This window comes from Mastomys coucha, unplaced genomic scaffold (genome assembly GCF_008632895.1).
Source record: "Mastomys coucha isolate ucsf_1 unplaced genomic scaffold, UCSF_Mcou_1 pScaffold22, whole genome shotgun sequence".
Classification (NCBI taxonomy): domain Eukaryota; kingdom Metazoa; phylum Chordata; class Mammalia; order Rodentia; family Muridae; genus Mastomys; species Mastomys coucha.
This window is the reverse complement of record NW_022196905.1, coordinates 174,635,274-174,639,804: the sequence shown is the minus strand read 5'-3', so window position 1 is coordinate 174,639,804 and position 4,531 is coordinate 174,635,274. Positions and strand designations below refer to the sequence as shown.

The 4,531-nt window shown below is 45.1% G+C and overlaps 1 long non-coding RNA gene across 1 annotated transcript; it reads left to right on the top strand.

Annotated features, from left to right (window-relative positions):
- Window positions 1-2,246: 2,246 nt before the first annotated feature.
- LOC116069129 lies at window positions 2,247-4,531 on the top strand. Its single transcript, XR_004109865.1, has 2 exons — window positions 2,247-2,291; window positions 4,326-4,531. It is a non-coding gene; the product is annotated as an uncharacterized LOC116069129 (long non-coding RNA).

The window sequence follows — 4,531 nt, the reverse complement described above, 5'->3', positions numbered from 1 at the left end:
TCTTTCTCTTCCCTCCCTCCGGGTTTCCGTCATCGCCCCGGCATTTCCGCCGGGAAAAGGCGAGTGGGCGGTGCCGCCGGGGCTCGGTGCACGAGGAGGGGAGCAGCGCCCTCGCGCGGCTCGGCGGAGAAACGGTCCCCTTGCATCCTTCCCCGGGTCCTCCAGCTCACTTGGCCCTCTTGGGGAATCCGGTTCTCCCCTCGGACCTCTCAGGGGATTGGGACGGTTGGGCTTTTCCCTCAACCTTTCACCACCCCAGAACATGCACTAAATATTTACTGAGTAAATCTCTACTCTTAGCAGTAATTAGTTGTGAGGCCCTAAATCTCGGACCCTTTCTGTTTTCGTCAGAAAGATAACGTTTAACAAAGGACGTATTTATATTTATGTCATGTGTGTGCAAGTGCCTTGGGAGGACAGAAGAGAGCGTTGGATCCCCCTGGAGCTGGAGTTGGTGGTGTATGGTGCTAGGAACCAAATTTGGGTCATTCCCTCCTGTCTCCACCTCCCAAATTCTGGGATTACAGGCACACCTCTCTCAAGGATGAAGTGGGAAAAGCAGCTGCCAGGCACTACAGCAACACATGACTGTGTTCCCTTATTCCTTTTAGAGAAAATCAGAGTGTGTCAAAAGGACGTCATCTGAATTGAACTCTAAACTTTCTCCCCTTTGAAGTTACCTGGAAAGGAGAGGGAGGGGGAGGGGAGGGAGAAGGAAGGAGGGAGAGAGAAAGAGAGAGGACAAAGAAGAAGAAGAAGAAGAAGAAGAAGAAGAAGAAGAAGAAGAAGAAGAAGAAGAAGAAGAAGAAGAAGAGGGGGAGGGTAGGAGGAGAGAGAAAGAAAAGAAGGAGGAGGAGAAGAAGGAGAAGAAAGAAGAAGAAGAAGAAGAAGAAGAAGAAGAAGAAGAAGAAGAAGAAGAGGAAGAAGAAGAAGAAGAGGAGGAGGAGGAAGAGGGGGAGGGAGAGAAAAGAGAAGGAGGAGGAAGAGGAAGAGGAAGAGAAGGAGGAGGAGGAGGAGGAGGAGGAGGAGGAGGAGAAGGAGAAAGAGAAGAAGTAGAGGGGAGGGGGAGGGAGAGAGAATGGGAGAGGAAGAGGAGAGCCATAATAATGACTGCCATCTCTGAGGTGGTTAGACCACACAGGTTAAAGAAGAATCGCCTAATTCAAAAAGCTCAAAATGAAATGAGAACTCTTTCCTTGAGATCAGAAAATGTAGCCTGAGGAGAAATGGAAAACACAGATGGAGGTTAGGGAAGGAGGTCTTTGAAAACAAGACAAGGGTTTGGAGTTGACTTTATAAGTCGTGAGTGCATGCTGCCAGTAAGTAGGAGAGATTGAAATGTTTTACTAAGTAGCACTGTGGAGGAGGTAGGAATTTGGTGCCCCATACTTGCCACCCCAAGACAGTTCTCACTGTGTGCCACAAGCTGCATCGGAGCTTGCAGTGTCCTGCCTCAGCTTCCTGAGTGTTGAGGTCACCAGCATGCCCTCCACACCTAGATGCCTGCCTCGTGAAGTGTGGCTATTGCTAAGGAACTCAGAGTTCCCTGGAATGGGTTCTTTGCCTTATTAATGAAAGATTTTGTAAACAGAAGAAAGCTCAAGGACCTGTTTGTTAGTTTGAGAGAACAACAGGGAGGAGGTGGGCTGCAGATCTTGGGAATTGTGACCAAGAGGGAGATGGAGAAAAGGAAGAGAGGAAACCCTGCCTTTTGGGGTAAGACCTGAGAAAGGCAGGTGTGTTCCATAGTGGGGCTGCAAGGTGGTAGGAGTAGAGAGTGGTAAAGAATGCTCAGGGGCAGGCAAGAAGATATGGTCTGTTAAGAAAGGGAAAGCATCCCCAGAACTGATTATCAGTGGGTTCTGGGGAAACCGCCTCAGAGTTCCTGGCCCTGTATAAGTCATTGGCATAGCACCCTCTGCTCTCCACGCTGCCCTCAACTGAGCTGAAGAGCCCCTCTTGCCTCACAGTGTTGGGACTACGTTGCACATGACATCTAGGAAACCAAGACCTTTTTAAAGAGTACCTTGTACATTCTACATGTTTTGCATCTTTCTACTCAGTCCGACAGCCCCATAAAATAAATATTACCTCCATCTGACAGATGAGGAGAGATACAGGTGTACGAGCGTGGGATGTGGCATAGTGTTGTAAGGGTCCATGATTCGCTGAAGAATGATAATGATACCCCCCCCCCACCCTCAAACAGTATGTAAATGTAAAAGAGTGTTTTATTTTACAGAAATTCAGCATCCTGGGGTCTCCCATTACCAAGACAGAGGGACAACCAGGTGAGCCATTCCTGGGGCGTAGGAGCTAGAAACTGCTGCTGTCCCATTGTCCTTGCCTCAGGCCAGGTGTTGGGCAGCTTCTGAGGTCTGGACTTACCTGGACTTGCCCGGTCTGGAACTGCCCGTCTGAAGCCTGCCATGGAGTCAGCCTAGCCTTCTCAGTGTGGGATGGATAGCAGGAGCATGTGTTTGATCCCCCAAACCACGCTCGTACCACATTTACGTATCTGACAAAGGTTTTTTTTTTGTTGTTGTTGTTTTTGTTTTTGGAGACAGGGTTTCTCTGTGTAGCTCTAGCTGTCCTGGAACTCACTCTGTAGACCAGGCTGGCCTAGAACTCAGAAATCCACCTGCCTCTGTCTCCCAAGGGCTGGGATTAAAGGCGTGAGCCACCACTGCCCGGCTCTGACAAAGGATTGATAACAAGAATTTATAATGAACTAAAGGAAGCTAACTAAACACTTCCCTCAAAAATGGGCATATGGTATGAATATGACACTAGTCAAGTTGATCAGTAGGTAGTAATTCAAATGAGTGCAATGGCCAACAGATTAGAACAACACAATGTTTTTCACTTCTTTAGAATTTTAGACTGCTTTATATTTCCAGCATTTCTCTTATTAATTAAAACTTTATTGTAAAGAACTTGCACATACAGAAATTATGCCTTTAACGTTAGCCCTTGGGAGGCAGAGGCAGGTGGATCTCTTAAGTTCAAGGCCAGCCTGGTCTACAGAGTGAGTTCCAGGACAGCCAGGGCTACACAGAGAAACCCTGTCTTGAAAAACAAAAAGAAAAAAACACAAAAGAGCAAGTGATATGAAAGACATCAATCAAATTAATGAATAGACAGTAATTAAAATGAGTGCAAGTAGCCAACAAATTATAACACCTTGCATTATTTTTCATTTCCTTAGATTTACAGACTGCTTTGATACGTGTTTTTAGTATATCACATGCTATTATTTTATTAAATCTTTGTTGTAAAGACCGTGCAAATACAAAAAACAAAAACAAACAAAAAACAACATGCTGTGAGATTATCCAGACGAAGTTTACATCTCAGTGAACCTGCACACAGTTAAAACAGGCAGCAGGCATGGTGGTGTATGCCTTTAGTGCCAGCACTCAGGAGTAGAAGCCGTGGGAGCTCTGAGAATTGGAGGCCAGCCTACTCTACAAAGGAGTTCAGAGATAGCCAGAGGTGTTACATAGAGAAACCCTGTTTCAAAAACAAAACAAACAACCCAATCATTCTGAAGCTGTGGATTTTACACTTTTACTAGCAATTATATTTGTATGCATACCATTTTATCTATGTACCAGATTTTTTCTTTTCTTTTTTATTTATTTATTTTATGTATGTGAGTACACTGTGGCTGTCTCCAGACACACCAGAAGAGGGCATCAGATTCCATTACAGATGGTTTGTGAGCCGCCATGTGGTTGCTGAGGATCGAACTCAGGACCTTTGGAAGAGCAGACAGTTGTTCTTAATCACTGGCAATCTCCCCAGCCCATATCAGATTTTCATTATCTATTACTTGCTGGACAATTAGGTTGGTTCTATTTCCTTGCAATAAAGCAGTAATAAACGTGAATGTGCACATATCTCTATGGTGGGGTATGGAGTTCTCTATATAAGTGCCCAGGACTGGTTTACATGCATCATCTGGTAGTTGTAATTCTTTGGAGGAACCCTTAACTGGCTGCCATAATTTTTGTATCAGTTTGTGCATCCCCCAGACAGTGAATAAGGGCTCTTCTTTCTCCACATCTCCAACATTTGTCAGATTTCCTTAAGAAAATACTTTTAATTACAGGACCTGTGTATCTGTATATGGGTATGTGTATATAAATGCAGATGCTCACAGAAGCCAGAATGTGTTGGATCTCCTGGAGTTGGAGCAATAGGCTGGAAAGTTCAAAGTTGGGGGCAGGATAAGCCAAGTAGGGACTGAGGGATGCTGGAAGAACCTGGAGGCCAGGTCTTGTTTGGTATGTAAAATATACATCTCAGTCCCTTCTCCCTAGGTGCAAAATCAAGTAAGCAGCATTCTTCAGTGTCAGAGTGATAACTCCTAAAAAATGGATGAACTTGATCTCACCTTAGGAGCAACCTGGAAACTACATACACAATGGCTACAGTTATGTCACACATGTCAAGTTCCCATGCTACGAAAGTCTTGCCTATCCTAATGTCTCCCTATGCTTCTTCTAAAGTTTAAATGTTTAATACT